This window comes from Pelophylax lessonae (assembly GCF_965119305.1).
Source record: "Pelophylax lessonae genome assembly, chromosome: 13".
Taxonomy (NCBI): domain Eukaryota; kingdom Metazoa; phylum Chordata; class Amphibia; order Anura; family Ranidae; genus Pelophylax; species Pelophylax lessonae.
In genome coordinates, this window is record NC_138780.1 from 149,135,015 (window position 1) to 149,157,772 (window position 22,758).

General features: G+C 42.5%; 1 protein-coding gene across 2 annotated transcripts in view; it reads right to left on the minus strand.

The window, feature by feature from the left end:
* Window positions 1-22,758, minus strand: part of PPP2R5E (protein phosphatase 2 regulatory subunit B'epsilon) — a 250,772-nt gene that overhangs the window by 165,155 nt on the left and 62,859 nt on the right. The window lies entirely within an intron of this gene.

The window sequence follows — 22,758 nt, forward strand, 5'->3', positions numbered from 1 at the left end:
AAATACAAATATAAGGGTCATCAAAAAATCTTTTTTTTAAAAAAAACTACTAAATGTTAAAAGGGTATATTTACCCTGAAAAATAAGTTTCCTATCTCAAATATTCCCCCACCCAGCTATAAACCTCTGTTGCCTAGGTGAATGACGTGCAGCACTCCAGATGACTCCTAAGATAAGCACATCACATATCCCAGGAGACAGTCTTCTATTCATTAAAGAAAAGAGGGGTGGGGGGCAGGCCCAGCGGTGTGTCATCGGGAAGCGTTCGCCTGAACCCGGAAGAGATGACAGCCTCCCGATGAGGTCGTACAATAACATAGTAGCGTAGGACCCCAACGGTGGCAGAAGAGAAGTAGATCTCAGCAGGACAATGCTGGATCTGCTGGGTGGGTGAGCATTTGTATTATGCACAACCAAGCATTAGGCAAGCAGGGATTAAAAATAAATGGAAAGTAGGGTGAAGTTCCTCTTAACTTACAGTTAGGTTTCCAGTGATGCTGGGACAACATAACCTATAGACTATTCCATTTTCTTTCCTTCCACAAGTGGAACAACAAATGATGCTTGTAAATAACTTTTAGAGCTATCTTCTGGCCGCTCACGCGACTCCTGGCCAGTCACCTACTCCGATCCAAGGCTGCAGCGGGAGGGGCCGAGATCTCCCTCTGATGTCAGCCGGGGAGGTCACATGACCGCTCAGACCCTCCTGCTGTAGCCCTAGATCAGAGTAGGAGACCAGTCAGGAGTCACGTGACCGGCCTGAGGATAGCTCTAAAAAGCTATTTACACGCTTAATAAAACCCAAACCCTGTGTGTTCTGCCTAGATATAATAGAGGGGCTAGCAGGAAAATTTCTAATATATTTTTTCTACTAATAGTGGCGGGGGGGGGGGGGTCAGGTGGGCGGAGAAAACACAGAGCTGACAGGCAGGGGGTGAGGATAACAGAGAAGAGTTGCAGATAGACCATGGTGCTCAGGGCTAAGCAGCCATGATTATCATGGTCAGGACACAGAGGGGGGGGGGGGGACACAGGAAATGGCAGGATCAGCCAGGCTTTTTACACAGTTTAGAGAGGTGCACATTAGACAGCACAAGCACTGTGCGGTTTAATCTGCTATAAAATGACCGGATCTCTTTTTTCTTTTTTTAAGGGTTACAAACATTTTAAATCCCATGATTGGGGGGGGGGGGGGTTCTCATCAAGCACAAGTCCTTGAAATGAAAGCATCAGTCAATGCATTATTGGAAGGGTGTTGGAAAAGGACAGACAGTAGATATCTGACCAAGGATGGTGCTAAAAGCGAATACTTTTTTTACCACAAACTGGAAGAAAGAAAGATCACGATCAACCACTTGGAGAAATGCCCAAAGCCTCACATCAGAGAAAATCAGCCTTCCATGTGTGATAAATCCTCAAGGAAGTAGACTGACTAGCTTAAACTGTGTGAGTTAATAGAAACACACAGTCCTTTAGGTCCCTTTCGCCTGGGGCAGGGTCCACTAGGAGTCCACTTGCTCAGAGGGGGATCTATCCGTTGATCCCAGCCAAGCAGGTGGGTTGCTGGTACGTGTCAGCCTCGCTTAAAGTGGTTGTAAACCAACCTCTAAGTTGTACCTATGGCTTACCTATAGGTACTGTAAATCTCTCCTAAACTTGCACGGTTTAGGAGATATTTACTGTATAGTGCGCAGATGATGTAATCGGCGCATGCGCTCTGAAGGAACAGCCACCCATCCCGTTTCTTCAGAACCCTGTACCGTGACCGGCGGCTAAGGGAGTGATGTCACACTGCTCCGGCCAGTAGCATAGCCGGAGTCCGCAGATCCAGAAAGAAGACGGGTGAAAATGGATGTGGCCTCCAGTGGGGACGACCAGGGCTTCATTTGGAGGTAAGTGTCACATAATGTGCTAATATGTTATGCATACTAGCACATTATGGCTTTAATTTTCACGGGGGGAAAAAAAAAAAATCACTGGCTTTACTTTCTCTTTAAGCAGAGCAGACACAGCCCACTCTCCTCTATGAGCAGTCAGATGAAAACAGACCGAAGGCCGTTTACACCCAACTGTCATCTGAACAGATCGACGGAAGGGGAATGGATCCCGTTTGTCTCTATTTAGCGGATCGGATTGGATGTAGACGGTGTAAACCTACATGTCCGCCGCACCATAGAGGAGAAAGGAGGGTCCGATTAAGTCTGCCTGAGAAACAGGCGGACCGGATCATCCACTCGTGTAAAAGGAGCCTTATGGGCTATACACACTATAAGATTTTCTAAAGACTTTTTCCTTTAAACTTACCAAAACCATATAATAGGAGGTCAAACCTAAACACTTTCACTTTGTATGCAATCAGACAGGCCCTTGCACTACATAGAAAAGGTAAATCTGAAGGAAATCTAACCACAAAAGTTGGATAGTGTGTATCCAGCTTTAGACTAGCATAGCAAGAGACACTCACTGCTCTTAAACCACACACACACAAAGCTAACAAACTGGCTGAATACTGCACTCATCACATACAGGACTGCTGGTAAATTTTCATTTGATCATTACTGTAGTTAAATCAGTGTATTTTGACAGGGGAGAAGTCCCTCCCTTCCAAATACAATAGCAGAACGGGGAGGATTCTTCCATTCACCTCGATTGTGTAGATGGAGAAATCAGTTTGTCAGGGGGTTATTGCAAAGGCCTGAAATATCAGTCTAACAATTAACAAAAAAAATAAATAGATATAATAAGTATAAAACTGTTCTGATCCATTTGGTAAAAGCAGCAAGTGTCTGTATCGCTGCACCCTGGAAACCGTCTACCCCACCTACAATCAAACGCTGGCTCGATGGAATAAATTACATTATGCTCAGATTCCATTTCCCTCAGAGATAATACCACGAAATTTTACAATACCTGGTTTTACTGGCTTGAACATAAAACTTGACAGCTGCAAATGCCTTATGACTTGTGATTTTTTTGAATCCTTTCTACACCTCTTCTTCCCTTTTCTCCTTCTCTTTTCCCCACTCTCTCCTTCCCTATCGCCTCTCCTACTACTTTGTAGCACATTTTCAACTTTAGCAGAACAGTCTGAAGATCTAATTTTTAAGGGGTGTCTTTCCCCCTGCCTATATGCTATCCCTGTGTCAGTTCCTTCCCCCATTTCACTGTTAACGTGAAACTTGCTATGTCTTAAAGCAAAGTTCCGCCCAAAAGTGGAACTTCCACATATCTTCTTCCCCCCCCCCCCCCTCCGGTGCCACATTTCGCACCTTTCAGGGGGGAGGGGAACGGGTACCTGTTTTTGAAAAGGTACCCTTCCCCACTTCCGGGAGACAGCCGAGCCAATGAGAATGCACACCGTGCTTCGCGCATACACAGAAGGGAACTGGCTGTGAAGCCGCAAGGTGTCCCTTAAGAGTAAATCGGCTGGGGTGCTGACATTGCGGGCTCCCTGGACAGTTATAGGTGGAGGAGGTGACCACTTTCTGCAATATCGTATAACGTTTTTATTGGTCAGGCAACGCACTGACACCTTCGCTGCCATTGTGCTATGTGCTGGGTGTTCAGTGTGACCCTGCGCCTTTAAGGAGGGGTGGGCTCCCTCCAGTCACCTGTCCTCCATCTATCTCATCAGAATGCATGTGCTCCCATTGTGGAGACTCTTTAAAGGTAGAGTTAGGGACTGCAGATATCAGGGTGCCTTGGCGCGGCCTGCAGCTTACGCATGTACAGTATTTGCAAATGTGTGCAACTAAACCCGTGTTTAATGCATACTGTTAGACAGGTTAATTTGGCTGGTTGGTAAGTAGTGACTGGAAATCCCTTCGTTTTTGAACTTCTATAAATTAAAAGTCAGCAGCTACAGTATTTGTAGCTGCTGCTTTTAAATTTTTTTCCACAGCTGGAACACCGCTTTAAACACATTGTATGTTCTATAAATTCAATGTTTACTGCATCCCTATATTACCAATGTTCTGAAATGAGAGTCCATAGTTGCATTGTAAACCCTTTTTTAGGTACAAAAATACACTTTTAAAAAGTGACCCAAAACCATAAGGGCCAGTTCACACCATAGAAACACCGCCCGGATGCATTCCAGATACTTTTCTGCATGCACGTTTTTGATGTGTTCAGTGAATTTTTAAAGCAGTCCATTGCATTTTTTTCCTCCTCTTTTTTCTTAACCCTAAATAAGGACGTGTGTGTTGCAGTGCGTTCTTGATGCATTTTTGATGCGTCCAGTGCAGAAACAATGCAGCATGTTCTACTTTTTTTTCTGGAACTGACTGCACTGGTGTGAACTCTGCCATTGAAAACCATATAGGCCAGTTCACACCATAGAAACGCAGTCCAGATGAGTTCAAGGTGCTATTCTGCATGCACGTTTTTGACGCATTTTTAATTTGTTCCAGTGCGTTTATGCAGTCCAGTCCATTTTTCCCCCTCTTTTCTGAACCTTAAATAAGGACGTTTGTGTTCTAGTGCCTTTTTGGTGCGTTTTACAGCGTTACAGTACAGTCCAGCGCAGGAAACATGCAGCCTGTTCTACTTTTTTTTCTGGAACTAGAACACACTGGAACTGCAAGCACTGGTGTGAACTATGCCATTGGAAACCATATAAGCCTACTTTCCATACATTTTGGATGCAGAAAAAAAAACAACAGTGCACTGGACTGCATGTGGTGTGAACTGGCCCTATAACCTACTATCCACCTAGATTATTATACATGTCCTAGAAATCAAAGCTGTTAAAAATGGAAGCCAGTTTGTGCTTTGGTTTCGGCGTGACCCTTAGAGCAGAGTCATTGCACCCATATAAATTTGAATAAATACATTTGAATAATACAAAAATAATACAATAAAAACAGCCTGTTAATGGCCATGATAAAGTATCACATAAATCATAAACCATCTACAGCAAAAGACATTCATGATGTCACATGAAGTCTAGTCTGTGCCAATAGTCCAAAGTACAGCTGTGGCCAAAAATTTTGAGAATGACACAAACATTACATTTTTCTCAGTCTGCTGCCTCAGTTTTTATGATGGCAATTTGCATAGACTCCAGAATGTTATGAAGAGTGATCAGGTGAATTGCAAAGGTCTCTCTGTCCCTTGCTGGAGTTTCTGTCCCATCCCTCCTGTTGAGTGCCCCCACAGCAAGAAGCTTGCTATGGGGGGGGGGCACCTGAGCCGAGCTGCAACTCCATGTATCCATTCAGACACAGAGCTGCCGTTCGGCCCCGTCCCCTCTCTCCTGATTGGCTGAGTGTGGTTGACAGCAGCGGGAGCCAATGGCACCACTGCCGTGTCTCGACCAATCAGGAGAGAGAGTCCTGGAAGGCTGAGGCACTGGTGGACATCGCTGGATAGAGGGGACTCATGCACACAGGATATTTTTTTTTATCTTAAAGCAAAGAATGCATTAAGATAAAAAAGAAAAAAAAAAAAAAAAAAAAGAAAAAAAAACACACCTTCTGACTTTACAACCCCTTTGACTCCAAAAAAACCCATTTCCACTTTATTTCAGCCCTGCCACAAAAGGACCAGCTGACATTGTGTCAGTGATTCGCTCGTTAATACAGGTATCAGTGTTGGCGAGGAAAAGGCTGGAAATCACTCTGTAATGCTGAATGAGTTTGAAAAGACTGGAAGCTAATGGTGCTTGAAATTCTTGTTCTTCCTCTGTTAACCATGGTTACCTACAAGGAAACATGCAGTTGTCATTGCTTTGCACAAAAAGTGATTTACAGGCAAGAAAATTGCTGCGTCTATAGTGGGGTACACACTATAAGAAAATCGGGTGAACGATTGTCTGATTTTCCTCGTTGTTTCACAGCAAATCGGAAACGATGAAAGAATTTTCTTATGAACATTCGTACGAAATCTCTCGTACAACAAAGGCTTTTTTTTTTGTTGTTTGTTTCTGATCATGCGCAGTCTTTCTTTTCTGATTTTTCTTGTACAAAAATCATACGAAAACAGTACATTAAACAAAAATCGTTTGTTTTTTCCCGTACGAGACAAATTTTGGAGTTTGTCCATCAGAGAATTTTCGGAAGAAAATTCTGAATCATCTGTAGAAAGTTCTGTACACACTATACGAAAATCGTACGAAAATTCTTTGGACGAAAATGTTTGCCCGATTTTCTTATAGTGTGTTTGTTTGTACCTAAATCAACCATTTATCGGATCATCAAGAACTTTAAAGAGAGATTCAATTGTTGGGAAGGCGGCTTCCGGGGACCTAGGAAACTCGACAAGACAAGGACGACAAGACGACAAGATGACAAGACAAGGACAAGACAACAAGACAAGGACGACAAGACAAAGACGACAAGGCAAGACAAGACAAGACGACAAGACCCTAAATCAGCTGCAGGATCGGGGCACCACCAGTGCAGAGCTTGCTCAAGAAATGGCAGCAGGCAGGTGTAAGTGCATCTGTACACACAGTGAGGCGAAGACTTTTGAAGTATGGCCTGGTGTAAAGAGGGGGAGCAAAGAAGCCACGTTAGTCCAGGAAAAACATCAGAAACAGACTGATATTCTGAAAAAGGTACAGGGATTTTACTGCTGAGGACTGGAGTAAAGCAATTTTCTGTGATGAATCCCCTTTCCGATTGTTTGGGGCATCCAAAAAAAAACCTTGTCCGCAGAAGAAAAGGTGAGCACTACCATCAGTACTGTGCCATGCCAACAGTAAAGCATTCTAACACTGAGGTGGCAATCAAACTTACTTGGTGAATTCTCTTCATTAAATTAGCCTCAGAACCTGTGTAATGTGTATTTGCCTACTGGGCACTTTTATATTGTTCCTGCCCAGGCCAATGTAACATGTAACACTGCACCCAAACTAAATTTGTATAATTTTCACACAAATACTTTCTTTGGGTGGTACCACTACAGGATTTTTTATTTTTTGCTAAACAAATGGAAAAAAAAAAAAAAAAATTAAAATTTTTGAAAAGAAAAACCAAACTTTATCATAGCTTAATTTCATTTCAAAATTTTCAAACCAGTAATTTTTCTCTTTTACTGATGTGTGCTGATGACATTGCACTGACGAGCAATGATATGGAGGCACTGATGGGCAATGAGGAGGCACCGATAGGAGGCACTGATTGGCAGCACTGCACTAATAATCAGTGCCCCGATTATCAGTGTAGATGGCCCTTTTAGGCTGGGGTTCACATATGTGTTGCCAGTTTCCAACCTGGGGTCTGGTGCATTTCGGTTCACCGGTTCAGGCTCAAATTCACAATGCCTGAATTCACACCGGAACCAGACCAAAAAGCACAAGAGGAAACCGCACTGTGGCCACCCCGGACATGCGAGAGCCTGTCATCCTCGCATGGCATGCAAATTAGATGCAGTGAAAATTGCATCAAATTCCCACATGTGAGCCCGGCCTTACAGAAGCCTGTTTTTGGCTCTCTTCTCCTCATGCTGTCAGTGTTCTGACACAGCTGATCAGGTGGTAAAGAGCCGCTGATTGATGTCCCAGGACTAGATGACCGCGCTGTAGCCGTCATTTAGCAATAGCGTGGCTGACAAGTGGTTAAAGGGATGAGGTGGCAACCCTAGTTGCTTCTCAGCCAGGGGGAATGGGCTCACCCACAATTTTGCCTAAGAACACAGCCATGAATAGTACAAAAATGTCCTCGGAGAGCAACTTCTGCCAACTATCCAAGAACAGTTTGGTAACAAACATGTGGCCTTTTCAAGCATGCTAGAGCACCTTGCCATATGGCAAATGTAATAACCAAGTGGTTTGGGGAACAAAACATCACAATTTTGGGTTCATGGCCAGGAAACTCCCCAGACCTTAATCCCATTGAGAACTTATGGTAAATCCTTAAGAGGCAGGTAAACAAAAAAAAAAAAAAAAACCCCAAAAATTCTGACATACTCCAAGCATTGACTATGCAAGAATGGGCTGCCATCAGTCAGGATGTGGCCCAGAAGTTGATTTACAGCATGCCAGGGCAAACTGCAGAGGTCTTGAAAAAGAAGAGTCAATACGGCAAATATTGACTCTTTGCATATACTTCATGGAATTGTCAATAAAAGCCTTGGACACTTATGAAATGCTTACTTAATTATACTTCAGTAGACCTTATTGTCATTCTCAAAAAACATTTGGCCACAGCTGTATACTATGAAACATAGGCGCAATCTATTTTTAATGGCACCAAAACTTCAGTGTCATAAATCCACAGGTTTATGTATATGTATGCTTCACTCAATGGCCAGGATTATATGGTTACACAGATTTTGTTAGGGTAAGTTACTTACCATAGGAAACCAAGTCAACCGATCTGTTAGTTATTGTGTGATTGAATTACCCAAACATACCCCAATAACTCCCTCTCCAACTCTACAATATGTCCAAGATAGAATTATCTTTTCATTGAACTTACTCCTGTAAGGAGAAACCGCTAATACTCCTTGTGACAACATCAGCGGGATTATAAAATTCTTGCGGGGTCAGCTGTTGCGAGCTCTGTACCGGTTGACGCGGCTATGAACCATCACAACTACCTTTCTCTACACACAGGGTGTGGCAGATTCTTGAGAGTCAGGAAAACAACATTGTTTTCCAATATTGGGGTGCTGCAGTTTCTTTATACAATAGACACTAAGCATAGGTGGTTTTCGGTATTTTGTAGGTATATTTTGAACAGTATTGTTTTGCTGGGAAAGACATTTATGTGGAAATTTAACCAAACATACCAAACTATAAACCTACTCGCTGTCACATTCTAAAACTAATCTGTCTAGCCCTGTAAAAAAGAAAACCGCTATACAAACCTTTTCTGAAGCCGATATGGCCCGATCTCCAGTGGCAGATTCTGTGTGCAGGAGAGAACCGATAACAGAAATGCCTAAAGGAAGTGAGGTCACACACAAAGAATAGTGACTGCACTCCGATGTAGATCAAAACAAGTGAAGTTGTTTATTCTTCATCACAAACATCAAACCAAGACTGATATGACACAGGACAGGTAATTTCACGACATATCTAGTCGCTTACTCATAACCATGCTAGGAAGTGAGGTCATCCAAAGAGTTACTATGGAGCTTCTGTTGTCGGCTGCCTCTCCTGCACATGCCTACACACCGAAGCCGCCGCTGACAGCTCAGCGTGGGACCAGACGGGAGCAGCTGCAGAACCGGCAAGTATAGGGATTTTATTCTTTACAGGGCTAGATAGATTTGTTTTAGATTTAGTTAGGTGATGGCTGAACTTCTTAAGTTCTTTTGAATTTATTCTTAACCTAAACCACAATTTGCACAAAAAACAGTTGGAAAATGATATCCAAATCAAATGATAAATAAAAGGGGTTAAAAAAGCTTCCACAATACCTTTATTTCAGGTCACATAACCACATTAATCTCTCCAAGCAAAATATCCCAAGTGTTGGACGGGACCAGCCTGCCCTGCCAAGAATGGCTATGACACGAGGAGCCGCTGTCAATTGCGCTTACCCACCTCATCAGGCTCACAGCTGCCTATGTCGTAAGCAGCACCACCTGATGGGGTGGGTAAGAGTGTTTGATTGATAGCAGCTCTCCCTGTCCTAGCCATTCATGGCAGGGCAGGCTGGTCCCACCCAAGGTCTAATCTGTTTGAATCTACTAAAAAGGAAAGGCAGGAGTTAAGTCGAATACATGGCTTACTGAGCATGCACACACAAGGTGCCAACGATATACATATGGATAATGATGCAGATTGTTGCATCACTAACAACCATAAGTGGGCACTGGCAGGATCAACAGGTACTTTTTGGTAAACTAAATCTAAATATATAACAAAAAAAAAGCACAGAATAATGAGGAAATGATTTACAGACACTATAATGGCTCTTTTGTTTTAGGGTAAATGACACTAAAACAAAGGAGAGGGAATAGGTAGAGTTCTGCAGCCCAGCAGGCAGGGCTGGTAACACTGGTTGGGACTTCTGTGCAAAAAAAAGCTGCTAAAAAAGAGGTTAGAGAAACATTGTAAAATCAATAGGTATTTTTGTGTACTTGCAGTATTTTTAAAGGGATAAAACAAGTGTAAAACGTGCATGTATTTCCAACATGTTTTTGTTTTTACACTTTAAAACTGAACTTTACAACTATGTTTCTTCTACAAATCTGTTTTTCTGATCCTCAGTATATTGAAAAGACTACGGTGCTGTGTTTGGTAGTTGCATTCAGCTAAGCTATCAGAGAAGAGTTAATGACCTGGAACAAGCATAGAGGATGGGTGTTCCGGACTTTTCAAACGTTACTGGCTGCTTGCTTGTTCTGGGTCAGTAATGCACTAGGTAATGAAGGCAGGGTGAGGTCGACAGCCCTGAGGCCTGCATCTAAAATAAGTCCGCAATGACAGCTTCCATATTTTTAACCTCAGATAGGGGGTAAACCGAATCCTGTAGTGTAGTGCATCTGCTTTTTAGAAGGTTTCAAACAATACATAAAATACCAGAAGGCAATCAAAAACATAACAAAAAAAAAAAAAAAAACCTAAACTTAAAACAATGGCGCAGACACTTTAGAATGAACTGAGGCCAAGCTTTTCTAATAGAGAAGTTTCATTTGCAGACACACTTGGCTGTAACATGGAAGGGAGTTAACTTCCTGAAGACTTGCTGATCAGTGTGATGTCAATGTCTGACGGAGCCCTTTCCCTTCAGAGAATGAAAGAAAGTAACCCATAAGCCGAAAATCAATGACAATTACGATATGGAAGCCTAAAATCAACTGTTTAAATTAAAGCTATTTTTTTGGGTTAATTGTCAGTTCTTTTATCCACATTGTTATTTCATTACTTAATGTGCCAATGACAGAAAACTAAATAGAAGGATGGGACTTTAAGAGCCCATTCACATTAGCGCGACTTGTCAGCCTGACAAGTCACGCTCGGTCGCGGTCCATTGATTAGTACAGGACCCGTTCTAATAGGAGCGACACAAGTCGCTTCAACTTAGAAAAAGGGTCCTGTACTACTTTGGGGCGACCTGGAGGCGACTTGCATAGACTTCCATTATGTGAAGTCTCTGCATGTCGCGGTGCACGCGACTTCACAGGTCGCCCCCCCCGAAGTCTTGTCGCGCTAGTCTGAATGGGCTATAAATGAAACCTATGACACAGCTGGTAAAATGAATACACAGTATCACATTTATTGTTGCAAGGAAATACACGTAAAAAACATAACAAGACATAACATGTTACAAACATGTATTTACATGCAACAATAAATGTGATAATGTGTATTAATTTTACCAGCTGCGTCATATGTTTCATTTAAAGTCCCAACCTTCTATTTAGAATTTCATCGGGATAGAGGCACATGGTCTGCACAATCATGTGCTTCATTTCAAGTCCCACATTCCTCTTTATACAATGACCGAAAACAAGCAAGCAAGGTAGGAGTTTTGATCTAAAGCTGAACTACAGGATACAAAAAAAAAAAAAAATTTGCTTTGCAGTGGTACTGCTCAATACTAGATCACATTCAGGTGCGTGTTACACTGCTTGCTTTAAAAAAAAATGGGATTTTTGTACTCACCGTGAAATTCATTTCTCCGAGTTCATCAACGGACACAGCTCTCCATGAATCATAACTACTGGGTTATGCCTCCTCCAGGAGTAAGACTAGGCAGAGCAAAAAACACCTGGCTACCCCCATTGGCTGTCCTCAGCTTGGTATATAACCCCCCTCTCTGCTCTAGGCATTCAGTTTAGCTGCAAACAGTATTAGAAACATCAAAACTCTTTAGAGGGGTGGGTGCTGTGTCTGTCAATGAAGCGCTCCATAAATCATAACTACAGGGACGTCCAAAGCAGTGCCAAAAAGAAAAATTAGGGGTTGGGAAAATAACCCAAGGATAAACATAAGAGCCCTAAACAGAACAAAGAAGCCTTAACGGGGTCACAGGAGCCCAATCTGAAAAATTAAAATTTTAAGGAAAAAACACCCCTCAAGAGGGAGCACCCCTCTTAAAAACAGCAGCCTGCAAAGTTTTACGGCCAAAAGAAGCATCTGCAGATGCCAAAGTATCTACTTTGTAAAATTTCGTGCACATATGCACCGGCGACCAAGTGGCCGCCATGCAAACTTGAGATATTGATGCTTGATGGAGGGAAGGCCCAGGAAGTACTCAGCGCCCAAGTAGAATGCGCGGTGAAAGGGAAAGGAGGAACCTGACATTTAATAGAAAAGGGCTGAGTCACCATCTGTCTGATCCATCTGGAGATGGTAGCCAAAGAAGCAACCAGCCCTTCCTTGGTTCGTCCGTAACCATAAATAAAAAGTGTCTGACCTCTGAAAGGACTCGGTAGCTGCCAGATACACCCAAATCGCATGAACCACATCCAAGGTATGCAAAGCAAATTCCTTGGGATGAGCCGGCCTGGGACCCAAGGAAGGCAACACAATGTCCTCATTCAAGTGGAAGTCTGAGACCACTTTATCCCTATGGACCACCCTAATGGGGACTGCAACAGGATAATGCCGCCAACCTTAAAACCCTGTGGGCCGAGGTAATAGCCACCAAGAATGCCACCTGCTGGGATAACGTAGGCAAGGGAATCTCCCGAATATTCTCAAATGGAGGTTTCTGGAGAACTGGGAGCACCAAGTTTAAATCCCATGGCGGCAAAAGAGACCGTACAGGTGGAGCCACATATCAAACCCCCCCGAAGGTACAAACTAAAGAGTGTGTGGCTATGGGCAACTGAAAGATGATTGCCAAGGCAGACACCTGGCCCTTGATGGTACTCAAGGCCAACTTCTGATCAACACCCCATTGGAGAAAGGCTTTCAAATGCGAAGCCATTAAAACCAGTGATTGTAAAGCAGGATGGTAGATCAGCCCTGGGAAACTGGTCATCCCACAGAGGTACCAGAGATCACACCGGAGGAGCCACATGGCAAACTCCCTGCACAAAAGTGTAAACCAAAGACTTCACCGCCAAAGGCCTTTGGAAAAAAAAATAGCCAAGGTGGAAATCTGGCCCTTGGGGCCCAAAGCTAAATGTGGATCTACACCCAATTGTAGAAACTCCAACAGGTGAGACACAGAAAAGAAGTGGGGGGGTCACACTTTGAATAACAATTGTGCGCTCATGCAACACTGTACCCTTATGAAATAGAGAGATAATAGGGACCCCCAAGGACACGGAGGATTGCAGAAAAATCAGACCCAGCAACCCATGGACGCCATCTGCTTTTTCTATCCAAGGACAGGAAGAGGAGACTGAGAAGGAAGAGCTCCGACCTCTCGCCGACTAAGGGAAAATGGCCGCCATGGCGTCACCAGGCTACACAAACATGGCCGCTGGCCGGAGATCAGGCAAACAGAGGGAAAATTGCCCCATGACATCGAACTTCCCAAACATGGCCATCGGCTGCCGAGAGCATGCTGCCAGGAACGTTCTGTGCCTTCCAAACTGCTGCACCCTCTGCAAGGGGACCCCCCCCCCCCCCAGGTACTGTAAACCACCAGGCAGGGACAACATGTAGGGGAAATCCGCTTCACGCTCTGCACTGGGGACCCCCAGACTGTACCATACCCACACACAGTAGGGCATGCACCTAGGGGTCTCAGACACGCCCTCTGCCCTAGAATCACCGCGCCCCCTCATATTCTCAGGGAAGGACCCACACCACCCGAAGACAGGCCCGAAGATCCCAGGAGGGTCCCCGCGTCTACCCCGAAACCGCCTAAAAAGGGGAGAGGGGGGACTGTACTTACCCTTCTATGGTGCGAGTGATGCTGAACTCCTCGTAAACAAATTAGAAGCGGTCAGCCAAAGGGCCGCTGTGACTCGGACCAGCGCCTGGTCATATGCAACCCTGGGAGGCATTTAAGTGGCAGGGCAGCCTCTGTAAGGCTATATCGTGGCCAACCTAGCACATGCTCGCTGGCTGGGCTGGGGGAACCACTGGATCTAGATTATCCAGCCTGTCGCCCAGCACCTATTCTTAAAATTGAACCTCACCTTTCCCAGTAGTAGACTGTTCACCCAAGAAAGGATTTGCAAGTAAAACAAGGGCCTTGGGGTCAGAGTAGGACACTGCAGCTCAAACTCACTGCAACATGCTGTAGTGCCTCGCCGAGGGTGGTGAGTGCTGACCAATGTGGTTGAATAGGATTTTGCTGTGGGACTCAGGTAGTGATCTAGGTACATTACAAAAGTGTATAGAGCACCCCCACTGATCTTCGCAATCATGTATTAAGACATTGCTGAATGCTCCATTACAAAAGCCAACTTCATATTTAAAAAGTTTTGTGAGAGGCTCCTAATCCTCAAGTATAAAGGACTGCACAACTTTATACTGCGAGTTCCAGTTGTAGTTGAGAGACTGCCAGGCATTCCCAAAATTAAAATGCATATGGTAGCAAACATCTCAAACATGTTCCTTCACTACTGTGTGCTCGCCAAGTCTGTACACATAACCAAACCATTAACAAATGCTTGCTTGGTCTGTGTGAATAAACATGATCTGACATGACAGACACAGCAGAAGCATTTGATGTCCGTAGGCCACATGTAAACCACAATGAAGATAGCCTTTTCTAATCACTATATGTCAGCTTGACATAGTAAACAAAACAAACAGCTTAATGATAATGGGAATACACGCAAATGTCTGCACACAAAACCCAAAGATGGCCTGACAGGGCTCCCAGAAGCAAACAGACCGGCGGTTCGTTTACATCAGAACGCCTATAGAGAAGAGCAGACCAGCCAGCCATCCGTCCTGCTCAGCTGGGATTAGCAGACAGATTCCCTGCTGAGCAAGCGGACACCAACGGTCCTAAAGGATAAGTTCACCTTTGGGAACAGGTTACATTTTCCACCCATTTTTAGGGTGTAACATGTTCCCAAGGCTACAGCCACCACCCGCTGCTCGTTATCCCTGTGGCAGCACTATGTGGAGAAGTTCCCTGCACTAGCTGTCAAAAACAGAGGCCGTACAGGGCTCTGCTCACTGGGCCGCATCATTCATACACAAATCTCTGTGTATAAATGAACTACAAGTCCCGACATCTTTTACGGCTGTCAGATTGTAGTTTTCAACTAACAACCATGGCGCTGCAAAAAAAAAAAAAAAGTGCATTCATTATTTTCTTTTAAAAGTGAACTTATCCTTTATTGTTGAGTACTGTTCCTGTGTGTGAATAGGGGGTCCATTCCCTCCAATCAGCTGTGTGTAACTTACACTGTGTAACTTCAGCTCTCTGCCCCCTTTTTTGACAGCTCAGACAAGCTTTATAAAATCTGGACTTTGAATGGATGAAAAAAAGAGACGACCGATAAACAGGTACAACTTATCTGAGGCCAGTCACTTCACTGGTACAGTGCAACCGGAAAGTATTCACAGCGCTTCACTTTTTCCACATTTTATGTTTCAGCAAAAATTCTACAAACAATACCCCATAATTACAACGTGAAAGAAGTTTGTTTGAAATCTTTGCAAATTTATTAAAAATAAAAAAAAAAATCCATGTATTTAAGTATTCACAGTCTTTGCTCAATACTTTGTTGGAAGCACCTTTGGCACAAATTACAGCCACAAGTCTTTTTGAGTATGATGCTACAAGCTTGACACACCTGTTTTTGGGAAGTTTGCATTCATCTTTTCCTCGATTCCGACTAGTCTCCCAGTTCCTCCCGCTGAAAAATATCCCCACAACATGATGCCACCACCATGCTTCAATGTAGTGATGGTATTGGCCAGGTGATGAGCGGTGCCTGGTTTCCTCCAGACATGATGCTTGCCATTCAGGCCAAAGTTCAATCTTTGTTTCATCAGACCAGAGAATTTTGTTTCTCATGGTCTGAGTCCTTTAGGTGGTTTTTGGCAAACTCCAGGCAGGCCGTTTTGTGCCTTTTACTGAAGAGTGGCTTCTACCCAGCCATTTTACCATACTGGCCTGATTGGTGGAGTTGTGCAGAGATGGTTTTTCTTCTGGCAGGTTCTCCTCTCTCCACAGAGAAATGCTGGAGCTCTGTTGCAGTGACCATCGAGTTCTTTGCCACCTCCCTGGCTAAGGCTCATCTCCCTCGATTGCTCAGTTTGGCCAGGTGGCCCACTTCAAGAAGAGCCCTATGGGTTTCAAACTTCTTCCATTTATGGATGATGGAGGTCCACTGTGCTCATTGAGAGCTTTGATCCTGCAGACATTTTTCTGTACCCTCTCTCAGATCTGTGCCTCAATACAATCCTGTCTCAGAGGTCTACCGACAAATCCTTAGACTTAATGATTTGGTTTGTGATCTGACATGTACGGTTAACTGTGGGAGCTTCTTTAGACAGGTGTGTGCCTTTCCAAAACATGTCCAATCAACTGAAATTACTACAGGTGGACTCCAATCACATTGTACAACCATCTCAAGGATGATCAGTGGAAACAAGAAGCAACTGAGCTCAATTTTGAATCAGTGTTAATTTTGGCAGCAAATTTCAATTTAGTTTTAGTCTTAGGACTAAAATGGCATTTTAGTTTTAGCCTTCTGCAAGTGTTTTAGTTGTATTTAGTCGACTAAAACTCCAGTACATTTTAGTCAACTAAAACTCCAGTACATTTTAGTCATCTATAATCGACTGGGTGTAGTTCAATTGTAATTTGTAATGCATTATTTAAGCATTTCTCTACAATTTCCAAACTCAGTATATACTACTGCTGGTCCTGGAGTGAAAAATCTAATATATGTTATTATTTATGGTATTAAGCTTTGAGCATGCACCAGTGTTAATTTTGACAGCAAATTTCGATTTAGTTATAGTCTTTTGACTAAAATGCCATTTTAGTTTTAGTCGTATTTTAGTCATCTGAATTGTTTTAGTTTTAGTCGTATTTTAGTCGACTAAAATTGTGTTAATTTAGTCAACGAAAACGTTTTAGTCGGTTTTAGTTGACGAAATTAACACTGTTTTGAATGTCATGGCAAAGATTTTTTGGTTTTTATTTTTAATAAATTTGCAAAGATTTCAAACAAACTTTTATCATGTTGTCAAAATGGGGTATTGTTTGTAGAATTTTGAGGAAAATAACCGATCCAATTAATTTTGGAATAAGACTGTAGCTTAATAAAATGTGGAAAATGAAGCGCCTTCAATACTTTCCAGATGCCCTGTATGTAAGGGTTTACAACCAGTTTAAGAAACGTTAGCAATTTTTATGGGTGTATTAAGTCAGAAGGTACGAAATCCAATTCCACCTCTCCTTCTGTTACCCTTCCATTAAATACTACTTACTCATGGATCAGAGGCTCTCAAACTAGAAGGGGTCTGAGGGACCAATTTCTGAACCTGCTATATACTGGGCAAAATTTGACTGAACTCTGGGTTCTCATTATGCTGAACTTCAGTAGTAGTATATTTGCAGTCAACACTGACTATGTGTTAAAAGTTCAGTTTACTAAAATGTGATCTTTCATTTATAGTTGGCTTCTGGCAGACCAATTAGTTTCTTACATGGCTTAAAGCGGAGTTCCACCCTAAAATTAAACTTACCTCCATCTTCTCGCTCCGGGGGTCACCTGAAAAACAAATGGATAATCGCAATTTTTTTTTTTTTTAACTTACCTTGTTTAGAAGAAAATATACTTACCTTACTTCCTCTTCCTCCCCTCGGCGGCCACGGCAATTCGTCACTTCCTGGCTTTGCAATGATTCCTGGGAGCTGAACGTCATCGCTCCCAGGAATCAATGCGCCTGCACCGGCCCCGACGTCAGTTCCCGTGCATGCGCCGTCATACCTTGCTAAACAGCTTCTGGGCATGCCCAGAAGCTGTGCAGGGATGACGCTGCCGCACCGGAAGTGACGGCGGGGCCGGTGCAGGGCATCGTGGGACCGAAGAAGACGGAAGAGGACACAGAAGAGGATCGCACTGGCTTCAAGCTGCCCACACCTGAGATGGCAGCGCTGGACAATACATTTTCAAGGTAAGTATTTCTTCTTGCAGGTAAGTGCAACCCGGGACAGATCAGAGGCTAGCCATTGTGGAATGCACTAGCCCTGACTGTCCCGGGGATATTTTTAGAAGAAAGAAATGTCCCAGGGTGGAACTCCGCTTTAAGGGCTACAGCAGATCAATCTCAATGCCAACGTCCTTGGCTCTGCTCTGAAATACCTTGTGGGTGTTCCCATACCTGTTCCTACTAACCCTTTCAGTATTTTCTACAATATAAAATAAAAATTTCATAAGGGAAAGTACTATACCCACTATAAAGACCAAGGAAGACCTAAAGATCTAAGAAAAAAAAAAAACGAACAAGTTTCTCCCCTGAAGTAACCAAGAGACAAAAAAAATGTTTGACGGTCTATCTAGTTGGCATCTACAAAGACCTGATAAACCAGTTTTATATGACATACACTCTACATTTGCACCATCTGTTGTCCACAGCTCCACTGACATTCTACATTCCAACTGTGGAGCACTCCATGGTTGTACACAGCAGCCAGCTGAGAAGAATGAAATTTACAAGCATACAGCGGTTAGGCTAGTTTGCCACCGCTGCAATACGCTTATACAACTTGTAATGCTACTTGCATGCAACTTTGGTAAGGTCTGTATGTTCTAAAATAAAAATCGCACTACAATTGCACCAAAGTACTACAGGAACCTTTTGCAAAATCGCTTTGTGGTGAGTTGCATTGATCTAAAATGACACCATAGAAAACCAAGTGATCGCCATTGTCATGCAATTCTGTGCAAGGCACCTCTAAAATCGCACTAGTGTAAACCAGACCTAAAATTACTGTAAAAAGCTATTGGGACCTCATTAATGGAAAACATGGTAGCCAAGTGTGCAAGAAATCGTATGTTTCACTGACCAAATATGTGTAAAATAAGGACACGTTCGGTAACAACCAATGTTATTCAATCCTCAAAAGAGAAAACATTTTGCAATATTCAACGATATGAAAACGCAAACAACTTCTGAACATCTGCATTTTTTTATGATATTTTTTTATGATAGTTTAATTGGGAAAGAACAGTAAATTACAGGACAAATCGCCATTTTGATCGTTCTAGATTCCATGTTAAAATCAACTAAAAACAGTATCTGCTTAGTAAAAGGTAACTACAAAATGCTTTAGGAAATTTTTATATCCCAACAGAGGTTTAAATTGATATTTATGCATTTTAGCAGAAAATAGTAGCCAAACATATAATAAAATTGCTTTTTAAAACTGGACATGGGTTTGCCCCAAAAACTAATCACTTAGCCACACTGGAAAGTTTCAGACAATTTGTTTCTCTAGGGCCCTGGTGACCAACCCGTGGGCCACTTGTTCAAAATATCAGCCCCGGGCCACAGCACAAGCCTGCAGTCACTTCCCTGGCTATAAACAACAAAAAAAAAAAAGGACTAGCTAAAAAAAAAATCTACATAAAAACATGACTATTATGCCAGGACCAAAGATCCCAGCAAGGAACAAGGTCCTTACTCCTGACTAGGCAGATTAAAGATTATAGGCGTAGCCAGAACTTTTTTCTGCCTAGTGTCCTACTCCTGTAGGGGGCCGTATTACCCTACTGATATGAATCAGAGAGAACTGCGTCTGTCAATGAACGATAGAGAAAGTAATTTTTTAGCAAAAAATGCTAACTTTGAACTTGCAAGCAACAAATCTCAGAAATAGGCCTGGTCTTGAAGTGGTTAAGTATGGGCACTATGGACCTGAATGATCAACATGTTCTTACTAGGAAATAGAGGTTTTTCTCCATAGCTTCCAATCAGATACAAACCTTCAGGCAGTTCTGAATCAGATTAGTGGCCGAGGAGAATAAACTCCAGTTCTTCGAAAAAACGTTGGTACCTAATTACTATTGTCCACACCTATACATGTTCATCAATGGAAATAGAAGTTCTAATACGAAATACATAGTTCTAAAAAGGTGTCACTGTACATATTTACAGTAAAAATTGAGTCTCCAGTAATACACTGCCTGGCCAAAAAAAAACTAAACTAAGCATGCAGTAACTATCCTATTGGATAGTTACTGCGTATACCCAAAGAATGAGGTCAGCTGACTACCTGAATATACTGAATGACCAGGTTATTCCATCAATGGATTTTTTCTTCCCTGATGGCATGGGCATATTTCAAGATGACAATGCCAGGATTCATTGGACTCAAATTGTAAAAGAGTGGTTCAGGAAGCATGAGGCATCAATTTCACACATGGATTGGCCACCACAAAGTCCAGAACTTAACCCCATTGAGAATCTTTGGGATGTGCTGGAGAAGGCTTTGTGCATTGGTCGGACTCTCCCATCATCAATACAAGATCTTGTTGAAAAATTAATGCAACACTGGATGGAAATAAATCTTGTGACATTGCAGAAGCTCATTGAAATAATGCCACAGAGAATGCGTGCCGTAATCAAAGCCAACAAAATATTAGAGTGTGTGACCTTTTTTTTTGGTGCAGACTTTTTTGGCCAGACAGTTTGTTAAGTTTAGACAACTGAAGGGTATGCAAACTCCAACAATGAACTTCTCTTATTTGGCTCCTTTTGGTCTTTTAAATAAACCCACTGAAAGGTTTTTGCTGTATCTTCCAAAGCAGTGCAAAAATACCTGCTGATCCCTCCAGAAATGTTGTCATCAGATAACTTTCTATGCTCTCTGCATTTGCTGACCTAAAGTAATCAATTACATGGTTCCCATCACTCTTAAGACTACAAAACTCCTGCCAACTAGGTTATAGAGAAGAGGAGAGTAAGAGATTATTGCAGTCCTGTCCTAGTGTGAGAACCCTGTCTCTCTCTTAGGCTGCATTCACACTTGAGCGTATCGTTTTCGCACGTTTTTTACCGCAATTTTACTGTGATTTTTACTGCAATTTTACCACGATTTTTAGGCGTTTTTGGAGGCAGGCATTGACATCTATCAAAAACGCTGGTAATCAGCCCAAAAAGAAGCTCATGTACTTTTTTCTGCTACAGGCGTTTTGCAAAACGCTCAGATGTGAACAGGGGCCATTTAAATGAATGGGGTTTTACTTGTTGGGCGTTTTGGAACGTTTGTTTTTGAGCGTTTTTGGAGCTGAAAATCACTCAAAAACGCCCAGGTGTGAATGGAGCCTTACACAGTGTGGCGAGTGGTGTTCTGACCCAAAGACAGGAAGTGTGTTACTGGCAGGATCAGAAGGCAAAAAAGCTTAAAAGAGAAAAAAAAATGCAGCCACTACATCGAAAAACCGGCAAGCTAAAATGTATGACTTTGTACAGCTTAACAAAAAAGAAAACAAAAGCCTCTCAATCCAACAGATACCCAAGAAGTCACAGTATATCATGACTGAACACCAACTGATAAGCATCTACAACCAACCACTTACTCTTCCTCCAAGATTTCTTCTTTGTATCAATGTCTGCAACTCCCACAGATCAATGACCTTCCCTAAGGTCGTATATAAATTTTATAGGGTATTTAGAAACATAAAAGTGAGGGGTGCATAAAAAGACCAAGTGTTCCATTGAGTCTGCCCCTTTTTGTTTTTTTTTCTCACTGGGACGGCACATCAGTGGATTCAAGGGGAGTTTAGTTCCACCTTAAGGTAAAGAACCTCCAGCCATTACAACCACTTGACCGTACCAACTTCCCATCTATCCCAATTAGCCCATTGATATGATGGTTAGTTCCATAACCAACAAATAGCCTCAGGAGCTGTAATGGGTGAAGCCAAGCTCAACTTTTCTACAAAAGAACAATATTGACTTTTAGTCCTAATTTCTAGATCCAAATGTCATTCTGACATGAGATTTTACTTAATATATCATCTGCTTATGCAATTTTCATCATGTATTTATCATGAATTGTACTAGTTTATGGAAGGTAATATTCTCCTTCAATCCTGCTTTAGCTGTAGGGCGGCATTACACTGTCCCGCTGCACTTTGGGCAAAGCACAGCTAACCCATGGTTTTCCTGCGGGTTGGCTGTGCTTTCCCACACATTTCTATTAAGTCCTGAGGTTTTGGTGCGCTTTCAGAAAACCGTGGGACAAAATAGAAGTCTATAGGAAAGCACAGCCAACCCGCATGAAAACCGTGGGTTAGCTGCAACTTGCTAGAAGAGCAGTGGGGAAGTGTGAAACTATCCCTAATGTGTGGCCTATGTGTAGAAATGATTGTCCTGAAGCAGTTAATTAAGATATATTTTATAAAATACATCATCTTCCTCATTAGCGTTGTTTATTCACTTACATTTCATAGGAATTTTTGGATGATTACATTGTGTTTCTGTGCACTAAGATACAAATTGAAAATTATTCCTTTTCAAAAACATTGTTCTGATAAAACACCTGCGCAACCAACTCAAAAAAATGGTCTAACGTGAAACCAGAAAACTAAAAAAAAAAAAAAAGTTTCAAGCTACGCAGCAATCATCACTAAATAAATGTGTATGTATCATGAGGTATGTAAAACCATATACTTCCAATTCTATAGATCAGTGATGGCGAACCTTGGCACCCCAGATGTTTTGGGACTACATTTCCCATGATGCTCATGCACTCTGCAGTGTAGGTGAGCATCATGGGAAATGTAGTTCCAAAACATCTGGGGTGCCAAGGTTCACCCTCACTGCTATAGATCCTATGCTTCTAGGAAATATATGGCTCACACATTTAATATAACACAGGAGAGATCCCTCTGACCAAAGTAAAACTAAAAGTAAAACTTTCTTTTTTTTTTTTTTTTTTTCGGGTAGAGTAGAGTAAAGGGGTGTTATAGCCC